This window comes from Canis lupus, chromosome 12, assembly GCF_011100685.1.
Source record: "Canis lupus familiaris isolate Mischka breed German Shepherd chromosome 12, alternate assembly UU_Cfam_GSD_1.0, whole genome shotgun sequence".
In the NCBI taxonomy this organism is placed as follows: Eukaryota; Metazoa; Chordata; class Mammalia; order Carnivora; family Canidae; genus Canis; species Canis lupus.
This window is the reverse complement of record NC_049233.1, coordinates 23817951-23831272: the sequence shown is the minus strand read 5'-3', so window position 1 is coordinate 23831272 and position 13322 is coordinate 23817951. Positions and strand designations below refer to the sequence as shown.

Here is a 13322-nt window from a genome sequence, read left to right as displayed (position 1 = left end):
TTTCTTTTATGCTTTTTTTTTTTTTGGTATTTTTTTTTAATTTTTTTTTATTTTTTTTATTTATTTATGATAGTTACAGAGAGAGAGAGAGAGGGAGGCAGAGACACAGTCAGAGGGAGAAGCAGGCTCCATGCACCGGGAGTCCGATGTGGGATTCGATCCCGGGTCTCCGGGATCACGCCCTGGGCCAAAGGCAGGCGCCAAACCGCTGCGCCACCCAGGGATCCCTTTTTTTGGTATTTTTTTATTGGAGTTTGATTTGCCAACATATAGTATAACACCCAGTGCTCATCCCATTTTCAATGCTCAATTCTTTCTGGTCTCCTAGCAACTTGTCCTTCCTTACTGGCCTCTCTTACTACCCCGGGGTTCCACCCAGCTCACCTGCCCAGACTACAAACTAACCTTTCCCTCCTTATCTTCATTCTTCTTCTTCCTCAGATCTTTCTTTGACTGGAAGAATATCCCATGACTGAGGCAACAGCTCCCATTCATGGTCATGTAAAAAGTGTTTGTGGGGGCAGGAGTGGGGGTATTGGGGAAAGTGAAATATTAATGAGGGAGACAGAAGGCGGAGTGTGCCCTGACCTGGACCACACTTCTCATCTTAGAACTCTCGCAGAGTGTCCTTCTTCACCTTGTCCCTCACAGTTATGTGTCCTAGGTCCCTGGTTCAATACGACTGCCTTCTTTTCTGGACTCAAGAAGAGAGCAGGTTTCTCCATCTACCCTTCTTATATGCTAATGACCTCAAGTAAGTACTCAGTAAATATTTGCTCAATAAATGAAGAGAATCCTCTCTTGCTACTCTGGTCTTGACATGCAAGTGACTGTTTATTCCTTCTCTCTAGAGTGCTACAGTGCTGGTCACGACCACTCCTTTATGAACTGATGTGGGCCGTAGTAAGTGAATGAATGGATAAATTAAAAAAAATGAAAAGAATATGGGGGTGATTTTTAAAAATATTAAGCTAATTTAAAAAAATTCCCTGAATTGATAGCATCCCTCATTTCTCCATACATGGGATTGACGGGTTTTGTTATTTAAGGGAAATAATAGGTACTCTAAATCCAGAGCCAAGAAGTCATTTGTTGGTTTTGGTTCTCAGAGCTGACATTCTTGAGTCTTTAGCAGTACACTGTCTTATCAAAAAGAGATTTTCTAAATCCCAAAACTTTACCTATCAAGAGTTAAGCCTGCCTGACTCAAATCAGAGGTTTATTGTAATGAGTGGGTTCTTATCAGTATCACTTGGGGAGCCTTAAAAAATACTAATGCCTAAGCCCTATTTCTGGAGACTTATCAGTATCACTTGGGGAGCCTTAAAAAAATACTAATGCCTAAGCCCTATTCCTGGGACTCTGATTCAATTATTTGGTCTAAGATAAAGTCAGGTACTACTGTTTTTAAAAAATATTTCCTAGTGATTCTAATGTGCAGCTCTAGTTGAGAACACTTCTGTAAACCATAGTATTTGAAGGCAGATGGAAGGACTATGACAAGACTCCATCACAAAAGAGAGAGAGTAGGAGAATGGGGCAAAGAGTTTAGACAGGAATGATTTGGCTTCCTTCTGAGGGCCAAACCCTGGCATGGGGGTGAGTAAGGCATAGCAGGGAACAGAACACACAGAAAGGTTGGGAAATGCGTGGTATGGGACTTAGTCATAGCTTTTCAAATGTTTCACAGGAGAATCCTAAGCCATGAGATAGGTCTTGTGTTAATCATGGTGCTGAGTGTGGGACTGCTCAGGTAATATTTTAGGAATATCTGAGGAATCTAAGTTGGTGGGTCAGAAGGAAGTCTTCTAGAGCCTATCATCCTCCAGTTTGCTGAGGCAAAGGCAGCTGAAAATTTTGGGGACCCAAAGGGTGATGCAGATGTGGTGACAACTGGTTGACAGAACTGATTGAGGTGGGGGATATTGCTGAGTTTAGGAACTTCCTGCAAGAGGTTCTGGTGGGGACCAGTGTGTGCTACACTGAGTGGCATCCTAATACCCAAGGGATTAGATTCTCAGTGTGCAATAGACTAGCAAAGTCCTTGAGGGTGGTTCTTGTCTGAAACTCCACCTCCTGTTGCCCTGAAGGTAGAAATATCTTCCCTTCCTCCAGCCATGACTCTGGGAAGACAGAAATAGACCTCATTGGGGGGTTCGAACTTTGAGTTGAATTAATATTCACTCCAAGTAAATTTAGACCAATATACATTGTATTAAGCCAGAAGATATTAAGTTATTTTTAATTATCATATGTGTGTTCCTACTTTCTTCTGCTACCAGAGAAAGTAGGAATGGCAGAGCAAGATAAGAATGGTTATGGATAATAACATTATGTATCTTGTATGTCTGGGTTGTATCTACATTTTTGAGATGACACAAAAAATATAAGGGATGAACTCAGATATTGATCAAGTAGATCTAATAATTTCTCAGCACTACTTCAAATAAAGTATAATGGAATAGCAATAACAAAGAAACTGCTGATACATGCAGCAATATGAATGAAATGCAAAAAAGGTGAACAAAAGGAGCCAGACCCAAAACAGTACATATCAATCCATTAATACGAATTCGAGGAATGGGAAACACAATTAATGGTGATAAAAGTCAGAGTAGTGGTAATAGTGGTTACTGACTTGAAGGGCATGTGGTAACTTTTGGGGATGGGTTTGTTCTACATTTTGATCTGGGTGTTAGACTTATATATGTATACATATGTAAAATGCCTTTGAGTTGTCCACATGAGAGTTGTGTATTTTATTGTATGTAAATTATAAATTAACAAGTACTAAAAAAGGTAGGGGGTGAATGAAGAAAAAAGTTCTACTCATTTTTCATCCAAATACTTGAGCTAAGTTGTCAGAATACAAAGCCAAGTGTTGAAAAGTGAATGGTGCCATATAAAAATATATGTGGTGCTTAAATTTGCCAGAGGTTGACTCAGTCAGGCTCCTGGAAGAGTAGAGAGAAGACAGAAGGTTTAGACATGAGCAAGGAGGAAAATGTGTTTTCACCAAAAATCCCCTGGGCTGCCTCTGACAGCTTCTTTCTCTCTCTTGGAAATTTTTAGATGCATTATATTACCACAGCATTTTTCCAAAACTCTCCTTCTGGAATTGATTTGTTTAAAGACACACTGGCTTCTTTATATTCAAAACTAGGCTGTCAACACATCCTCATGGCATTTTTTTGGAGGGAAGACTGGTGGTGTAAGTGGTCCTGGAAGACACAGGAATCATGCATGCGAATGTTGAGTCTTTACGAAGGTTGCTTGTTATCATTGTGGTGTAATGGGGAGACTTTGTGTTGGTTTTGACATGAAAAAGAAGTGAGGTCAGCACTCAACTTCATCATTTTACATTTGGATGATCTTGGGAAAGTGGCTTGATCTTTGAGAATCTTTGTTTCTTCACCTGTAAAAAGGAGAAAATATAGCTCCTTCACAGATTGTGCTATGAAGATTAAATTCGATCATGTATCGGTGCTTGGCATAAGATAGGCTCTCAACAAATGAGTACTCATGATTATTGTTATAATAGAATTGCCAAAAGTCACCTACCCTGACATCATCCTCATCAGTCATGGACCTTAGTTCACACACTTGTATTCTTTTTGAATTCTCTTCCTCTTCCTAACTTCAACTCAAATGTTATATGTCTCAATTCATATTCTGCTTGTTGTCTCTTTTGTTACCTTATAAGGTGCTTAAAGGAAGAGTCTCTTCTCTCTTCATTGGTGTACATCACAGAGGAGCCAACACAATTATTTATATAGGAAAACATCTAATATTTGTTGACCTGAAGGACATGTTAAAAATATAAAAGTTTTAGCAGAGAAAATATATACTATTGACATATTTGCATTGTTTTACACATTAACCTCTATCAGTTTATCATATCTACTGCTTATGAACTCCAGAGAGCATTTCCTGAGGTTAGGAAGAGGATATTATAATAAGAACTTTATGGGATGAGAAGTTCTCGGCACTTTCAAGAGTTTGGCTGATACTAACCCTGTGTATCAGTTATCTATTGCTGTGTAAAAATCTCCTCAATATTCAGTGGCTTAACACAACAAGAAATCATTTATTATCTTTCACAGATATGAGAGTCAAGAATTTATGAGCAGGTTGGCTGAGTGATTCTGACTTGAAGTTCCCCATGAAATTATACATAGGTGTCAGATGGAGCTACAGTCATTTGAAGGCGTGACTGGGGCTGAAGGTTCTACTTCAAGATGCTCATGGCTGTCAAGTTAGTCGTGGATGTTGGTGGGAGACCTCAGTTCTTCTCCATGTGGGCCTCTCTCAGGGATGCTTAATGTCCTTACAGCATGGCCACTGACTACCTGGAGTGTGTAATTCAAGAGACCATGTAGAAGACCAACTTTGCAATGCCTTTGTGACTCAGCCTTGGAAGTCATACAATGCGACTTCTGTCATATTCTGTTGGTCACACAAACCTACCCTGATTCACTGTGAAAGCAGACGAAGCAAGGTCACAAATACCATGAGGTGAGGATTACTGGAGCCACTTTGGAAGTAGAAACCACATTGTGGCACTAGAGATTAGTGCCAGATTCCATATGCTTCTTGCAGGACAACATTTGACTGGGTTGTACTACATTTGACTCCACTCACAGGACTGCTATGTTGTGCAGATATGGAGTTTTTGTTGGCATTTGAGTATGTGTGCATTCTTGAGTTATGCAGGAAAGCAGCCCACTGGAGGATCCTTTAGAAGGCCAGCTTTGGAGAGAGTTTTGGCTTAGAATAAGGGGACTAGAAATTTGAAAAGCAAAGGATAACATTAGAAAATACTCACCAATGGAGTAAGCTTCCTGAAGGAGAATTTTTTTCTACTTGTTCACAGCTATATCCTGAGTCAGAATAGTGCCATATGATTGATGCCCCCAAAATAAACATTTTTGTATATTAGGATAAATATATGAGTTTGAAATCTGTTTAATAATTGACCTCTTAGGGCACCTAGGTGGCTCAGTGGGTTAAGCATGGACTCTTAATTTCAGCTCAGGTCATGATCTCAGGGTCTTGAGATTGAGCCTTGTGTTGGGCTTCATGCTTAGTGGGTGTCAGATGGGGCTTGAGATCCTCTCCCTCTTCTTTTGTCCGTCACATCCCCTGCATGCTCTTTCTCTCTCTCTAAAATAAATAAATCTTAAAAAAATAATTGATCTCTAGTACAACTTATTATAAACAACTGTGCAGGAACTTAGTCTGTTACATAAATATATATATGATAAGACATTATTAATCATTAATGTTCAGGAAAGATCATTTTGTAGTTAGATGAGTGTTACTTAAATTTTTACTTAAATATCTGAAAAATTTAGTTTTATAAAATTAGTTTATATGTATTTTCTTCTGAAACATCTCTTTTCTTTTTATTTGTATATCATCATGAAGGGAAATAGAGAAATAATAGGGAAATTGTATTCTATTGGAAACATTAATTCTGGAAATCAAGTTTTGTATTTTGATTATAATAATAAATTTTAAATGATTGTATGATGGCAGGCACATTGGGAAAATGTCCTTGGTGAAATACATAAGGTAATGAATTCAGTTGCTCCGTATCTGTCAATGGCCATAGGAAAAATATTTTTCCTTGGATCTCTATGGTATTGAGAAATGTATTTTATTTGAAGAACTAGCCACAAAACTAGAATGGAGGAGAACTTTGAAGGTAAATTTGACTCTGAAATTAGAGTTGCTCTTCACAATAAAAACTAGCTGAAATCAACAGTCAAATATCATTATCCACCATTCTCTCAACTTTCCACCGGTTTACTATTAGTTGTTACTGTGAAGGTGACTTTGCTCCTAAAAAAGAGGGAGGTATCTGAGACAGGCTGAAGTAACCCCCGCCTCCATTCCAGCAAATGTGTAAGGAGCTATGGGCAGAAGCAGATAAACAATGCTCCCCTAATCAGAAAACAACATGTCAAAAGTAGAGTTAAGTTTCAGTATTTAAGTCATGATAGAAGCTGACAGTTTTCACTTCCATATGCAAGAAAAAATGCATTTTAAAAAGCTTGGCATGAATTATGTTTAGAGGTTCTGGAGGTTATTATAATGACAGGCTAGGAAGGTAGGGGGGTAACTCCTCAGGAAAAAATGAGACTAGAGTGGCAAGTCTTAACTTGGGCTGGTGGACAGCTAGCTGCTCCTTAAGGCAGAAAGCAAAATATACTGTGGATCTTCTCAAACATCACAGACATTTATTTATTTTATTTTTTATTTTTTTTATTTATGATAGGCACACAGTGAGAGAGAGAGAGGCAGAGACACAGGCAGAGGGAGAAGCAGGCTCCATGCACCGGGAGCCCGATGTGGGATTCGATCCCGGGTCTCCAGGATCGCGCCCTGGGCCAAAGGCAGGCGCCAAACCGCTGCGCCACCCAGGGATCCCCCATCACAGACATTTAATTGCTTATCAGAAGGACTGCCTTGTTTCTCGGGTGGCTCCAGTGGTGATTACTTTTAAAGGAAATCCTTCCTTTCAGCTTTGGGGATGTTTCATGGATGGGTCCATAGGAATTTGGAAATATCAATTTCCTGGGACTATCTTGGGAAACATCCCAAAGTTCCGCTTCATATACAGGTAATGGAGTCCCTCTGTTAGTAATTTCCACCTTAAAATTTCATTTGACTCTATCAGCTTTGGGTTGTTAGCCGTGGGTCTGACAGTGCTGAGCTAAAGGGGAGTCTCTTCCACTGGGGCTCCGGGGAAGTTATGATTAGACACGGTTCTGTAGGATTCCTACCCTCAAAGCACTGATAACTGAAAACGGAAGACCCCATCAGCACAAAACTTGAGGATGGTATGTTGGCAAAAGTATGCATGTGCAAGAAAGGAGGTTCAGATTTTGCTTCTACTAGTCTTGTTAATTTGCCCAGTGACTTGAGTTTTACAGTTTCTGTGTCTCCATTTCTCTTTCCATTAAAAGGAGAAAATGTTAATTTTAAATTTCCGTTTTCCAGTTCCACTATGTACCCAAAGCCAAGCCACCATGGGTAGAATACATTTGAGTGTTTTCCCATCTGTAAAATGGAAGTAGAAATGACATATAAGCCTGATGGCAAAATTCTACCACATGTGACAGCATGTTACATAGTATAAAGCAAGGTGCACATGTTGATTTTGTGTTGTCAATGTAACATCTAGGCGGTCAGCACAGGTCAGCTGCCTTCTTCCTAGGGAATTCCGTAGCTCACTCCTGTGGAGCTGGAGTTAGCCATTGTGCAGATGACTGAATTTCCTGCTGGGTCAATAGGATTTGGGCAAGAAGCTATAATATGGATGTGAGAATGAGCTGAAGTAAAATAATGAAGGCTTGGGTGATCTAGATGGAATTCAATTATGCCCTAATAATAAATCTAGGATGTTTATGGCATAGTTTTCTAACACAAACTCTGTATATGAATGTCTGGAATCAAATATTTATTTTTCCTAAAGTTTGCCCACTCCTAACTTATTCTCTCCTCCCCCAAGGTACAGCAAAAACTGTTACTCCTTTCCTTATTTTCAAAAACTAGAACCATAGATTACAATGTACATGCAGAACTTCTAAACCAGAGTCCAGCCTAACCTTGTTTAACATTAAATATGCGTAATCATTTAGTGTTTGGAACTCAATCCTGTAGTATTTGGAACAGGAAAGGAAAAATGACCATTTTATTTTATTTTTTATTTTTTAACGATTTTATTTATTTATTCACGAGAGACACAGAGAGAGGCAGAGACATAGGCAGAGGGAGAAGCAGGCTCCCTACAGGGAGCCTAATGCGGAACTCAATCTCAGGACCCTGGGATCATGATGTGAGCCAAAGATAGATGCGCAACACTGAGCCACCCAGGCATCCCATATAAAACCATTTTAAAAGTGAGTGACTGTTAATGACACTTCAGGGGAAGAAATGAGCATTAAAGTGAATATAAAGCTAATTTTATTTATTTATTTAGATTTATTTATTTGGTAGAGAGAGAGAGTGCAATTAGGGAGAGTAGCAGAGGGAGAGGAAGAAGCAGGCTCTCTGGTGAGTAGGGAGCTTGTTGCAGGGCTTGATTCCAGGATCCCCAGATCATGACCCGAACTGAAGGCAGATGCTTAACTGATTGAGCCACCTAGGCACCCCCTAATTTTATATTAGTCTGGACTAGATAGAATTTTAAAAATTCCATTGTAATTAACATACAGCATTACATTAGTTTCAGGCATACGATATAGTAATTCAAGAATTCTATTCATTTCAATGTTCATCACAAGTGTGCTTTTAATCCCCTTCACCTATTTCACTCATCTCCTCTCCTCTCCTCCCCTCTGGTAACCTTCAGTTTGTTCTATACTTAAGAATCTGTTCTTTTGTTTGTCACTTTTTCTTTCTTTGTTTTGTTTCCTAAGTTCTACATAGGAATGAAATCATATGGTATTTGTCTTTCTCTTACTTATTTTATTTAGCATTATTCCCTATGGATCCATACATGTTATTACAAATGGCAAGATTTCATTCATTTTTATAGCTGAATAACATTCCATTGTGTGTGTGTGTGTGTATATATATATATATATATATACACCACATTTTCTTTATTCATTCATTTGTTGGTGGATACTCAGATTGCTTCCATAATTTGGCTATTGTAAATAATGCTGCAATAAATGTAGGGGTGCATATATCTTTTCAAATTTGTATTTTTGTATTATTTGAGGAAACATTCAGTAGTGGAACTACTGAATCATATGGTCATTCTATTTTTTTTTAAAGATTTTATTTATTTATTCATGAGAGACACAGAGAGGGAGAGAGGCAGAGACTCAGGCAAAGAGAGAAGCAGACTACATGCAGGGAGCCCGACGTGGAACTCGATCCTGGGTCCCCAGGATCATGCCCTCGGCTGAAGGCAAGCGCTAAACTGCTGAGCCACCCACGGATCCTGGTCATTCTATTTTTTTTTTTTTTTGAGGAACCTCCATATTGTTTTCCACAGTGACTGTGCCAGTTTGTATTCCCCAGCCTGTGTATGAGGGTTTCTTTTTCTTCATATCGTGGAGAACAACACTTGTTTCTTATGTTTTTGATTTTAGACATTCTGACACGTGTGAGGTGATGTCTCATTGTGGTTTTGATTTGCATTTCCCTGATTGTTAGTGATGTAAGCATCTTTCTGTATGTCTGTTGACCATCTATATGTCTTCTTTGGAGAAATGTCTGTTCATGTCTTCTGCCCATTTTTAATTGGATTATTTGTGGGTTTTTTGGTTTTGAATTATAGAAGTTCTTTATGTATTTTGAATACTGATCCTTTACTGGATATGTCATTTGCAAATATCTTTTTATTTTTTATTTTTTTAAAATATTTATTTATTTATTCATGAGAAACACACACACACACACACACACAGAGAAAGAGAGAGGCAGAGACACAGGCAGAGGGAGAAGCAGGCTCCATGCAAGGAGCCCGATGCGGGACTTGATCCCAGGTCCCCAGGATCACACCCTGGGCTGCAGGCGGCGCTAAACCGCTGCACCACCGGGGCTGCCCGCAAATATCTTTTTAGATGGGACAATAGGATAGCTCCAAAATGAAGTTAAAGAGGTTTGCTGTAACACATTATGAAGGCAGCACATGGAGAAAAGGAAAACCCTTTGATGTTTATATTCCACTGAGTTTAGACACATCAATAAGCTGGTTACACGTGCATTTATCCTCACCACATTTCACAGACATTAAAGCTGAAGCCCAAGAGGCTTAAGGTTACATGGTAGGGATTGGAATGTGTGATTCTCCTGAGGCCTTACTCAGAAACCTGGATTGATAGTTGAAGGCAAGAATTAAGAATCACAAAGGTAAAGGTTTTTAGTGTGGTGTAACACTTTCACATAAGCCAAGAGCTGTTTATGGGCAGGACCCCTTCCAGAAATTATTTATTATCAGAGGAAAAATCCTTTCATCTGAAGTGAGGATGGAAGTGAGGGCCATCACAGACCTTCATTAAAAGTAGTAGTTGTTATTGATATTGTTATTTTTATTGTTATGTAGTGTAGCCCTTGAGAAACCTGTTGTAAATAACAAAGAGGTTCATTGTGCAGGGAATTTTTAAAACTCAGGTCATACAATATTGTCACGTCCACTCATGGTTGTTATCTTGGTAGATAGAGAAAAACATCCAGGAAAAGTGAGTTTGCAGAGCATGTTTGAAAGAGAGAAAGAAATGAGACATAATTTGGAAGAGTAAGCTAAGGTCTAGCTAAGAACAATTCCATGAAACAAGGGTGGCAAAGGAGGATTCATGGAGACTTAAATGTGGAAAAAGGCAAAGAAAGTATTTACTTAGTCAAAACAAAGCAGCTAAGGCTGTACTGGTTTTGCCAAAATAGCTGGATGGAAAATGATCTACCCATTGTTTTGGACTAGACAGAACCAAATAACTGGTTTGATAGATATCTTTCACCCACTACAGTGACCAAAATTTTGGCATTGAGTAGTCACAACTTAAATCACAGAGCAGGGAGAAGTGCCAGGGGAGATCACTTTACAGATACTGTTATTGATTTTAGCTAAGAATAATAAATTCGTATAATTCTTTAAAAAGTATTTTCACATAAGTGATCTCATTTGTTTGAGATTGATCTGTTTGTGTGTTTTTGGTAATTCACTGTTATATAGCCTTAAGGAGAAAGTGGTTACTGGGAAAAATAGTTGGTCTTGGAAATTTATTCAGTCCCTAAGTCTGGCCTTTCTTCAGGCTCTGAGGGGAAAATCTTTAATATCAGAATATTTTCTTCTCATCTGTTTGTCCTTGTGCCATTTTAGTTACTTAAAATTTCACAAAGGGAATAGTGTCTACATAGACTAATTAGATAATGAAAGTTGGAAAACTTTTTTTTTAAAAGATTTTATTTATTCATGAGAGACACACACAGAGACACAGGCAGAGGGAGAAACAGGCTCCTTGCAGGGAGCCCAATGTGGGACACAATCCTGGGACTCCGGGATCATGCCCTGAGCCTAAGGCAGAGGCTCAACCACCAAGCCACTCAGGCATCCCAAAAAACTTTTTTTTAAAGATTTTATTTACTTATTTTAAAGAGAGAGAGAGAGAGCATAGTGGGGAGGGGCAAAGGGAGAAGAGAATCTCAGTCAGGCTCCATGCTGAGCACAGAGCCCAATGTAAGACTTGATCCCAGAACCCTGATCCCAGAACCCTGAGGGCACGACCTGGGCCAAAACCAAGAGTTTTGGTTTGTACTTAACCAACTGCACTGCACAGGTACTCCTTTGGAAACTTTTCACATCTTCCCTCATAACTAGGGATGCAGTGCAGAGAATCAGACTGCCCAGATTTGAACCCAAGCTACTTAGCTGTCCTGTGCCTCGATGTTCTTATCTTAAAATGATATGAATTAAAATGAATTCATGGATATTCCAGGGGCTCTCAAACTTTAGTGGCATCAGAATCACCCAGAGGGTGAGTCAGCAGAGGGGGGGAAGGGACAGAGAATTTGCAGTTCTAGAAGTCCTCAGGTAAGGCTGATGTACTCTAAGAACTCTGAGGGTATTCCAGGAGTTAATTTTGTAATTAAAGTGCTCATCAAAGGACCTGGAACAATGCAAGTATTCAATAAATGATAGTTGCTATTATTCCTTTTGTCTTCTTGTCCTCATCACCATCATTGTCCTCATTACCATTATTATCAAATAGATGATAGTCCTATGATAGAGTCTAGAGCAAGGTAGTCGCCAAACTCTCCCAGGTAAAATAATAAAATTTACAAAAATGGAGGTGTTTTCAGCATTTCTGAGCAATTACCCAGGAAGAAACTAAACCAGTATCTATGGTAGGTCTCCCTGTGGGAAGCTCAGCCTGGCTTACCCATATAGCTATGGAAATAAACCAAGATCAATCAGATGAGAAAAACAAAGTCTGTTTATTCTGACCTTGGTATAGCAAGTGAGTCAACCACCACTTGTGTATTGGCAGACTCCAAGGCAAAAAGGAAAAAAAAAGAAAGGCTTCAGGTATGCCCTGATTGGAGGCCCTTGGTGGGGGAAAGCTGTAGGCAAGTGAAGTAGAAGTGAGGCATTCTGGGTAATTGGTGAGGGTGCGTTTTTGGCTCTGGTTGGTCCTAAGTTTGAAGCTATTAGTTATTAATCAAGTCCTGATTGTTTGGGGCTGATTGTTATAGTTATTGTTCAGCTTCCTGGATTGTGACCAGAGATAGCAATCTGGCTTCCTGCACATTTGACTTATAGCAGTCTGGCTTCCTGGGTTGTTTATTACAGATAAGGAGATCCGTTTCCTGGGTAGATTACTGCATGTTGTAGGTCAAAGTTCAATTTTTGTATGTAGTCTGGCTATTGTCTATTTTTACATTCACTCTCTCATAGCACAAGGATAATCTACAGGGAGAGGAAGTTCTGACTGCATTGACTAGAGATCCAACACATGTGGCACTTAAAATCTTTACTACAACTCACACACTGATTTACTTCTACATCAGTTACTTGGGAGCCTAGTTAGTGTTGGCTCTTGGCATATTAACAAATCAAGACTCCCTCCTTGGGTTCTATTTATGTGCTAAAACAGCTCACAGAACTCAGAGAAATATTTTACTTACTAGACCACTGGTTTATTAAAAAAAGGATGTAACTCAGGAACAGCCAGATGGAAGAGATGCATAGGATGAGGTAAGGGGAAGGAGCACAGACTCTCATGTCCCTTCTGAACTCACTGCTCCCAAGAATCTCCATATGTTCATCATCCTGAAAGCTCTTCAAACATCCTCATTCTGAGTTTTTATGGAGGCCTTATTACATAGGCATGGTTGATTAAATCATTGGCCATTGGCAATTGATTCAATCTCCAGCCCCTTTGTATTCCCTGAAACTCAGAGGAGTGGAATTGAAAGTTCCAACCCTATAATCATGTGGTTGGTTCTCCTGGCAACCAGTTCCCTCCTTAGGTGCTTTCCAAAAGCTATCTTATTAATGTAACAAAAGACATCTATAGCTCTCTTATCACTTGGGAAATTCCAAGGATTTTACGAGCTCTGTGCCAAATGGGGTAAAAGACCAAGCAAATTGCAATGCCACAATAGAGTGGGTGATAGATACGTTCCATTTTTTTTTTTTTTTTTTTTTTGTAAGTAGGCTCCACACCCAGCATGGAGTCCAACACATGACCTGAGATCAAGACCTAAGCTGAGATGCTTAACCAACTCAGCCAATCACTGTCTCTGTGATAAGTTCATTATCTTGATGGGGTGATGGCTTCATAGGCTTATGTGTTTATCAA

At 39.3% G+C, this 13322-nt stretch overlaps 1 protein-coding gene across 8 annotated transcripts in view; it reads left to right on the top strand.

Moving 5' to 3' along the window:
• Positions 1-366: 366 nt before the first annotated feature.
• Positions 367-13322, top strand: part of COL21A1 (collagen type XXI alpha 1 chain) — a 240963-nt gene continuing 228007 nt past the window's right edge. For 5 of the 8 annotated variants that reach the window (XM_038554370.1, XM_038554369.1, XM_038554373.1 and 2 more), the window contains exon 1: positions 367-754. The gene's annotated coding sequence lies outside the window, so the exon portion shown is untranslated. Of the gene's footprint in view, positions 755-851; positions 904-4140; positions 4516-13322 lie in introns of those variants that run through there. The other 3 variants (XM_038554371.1, XM_038554366.1, XM_038554364.1) reach the window with 2 other exon arrangements.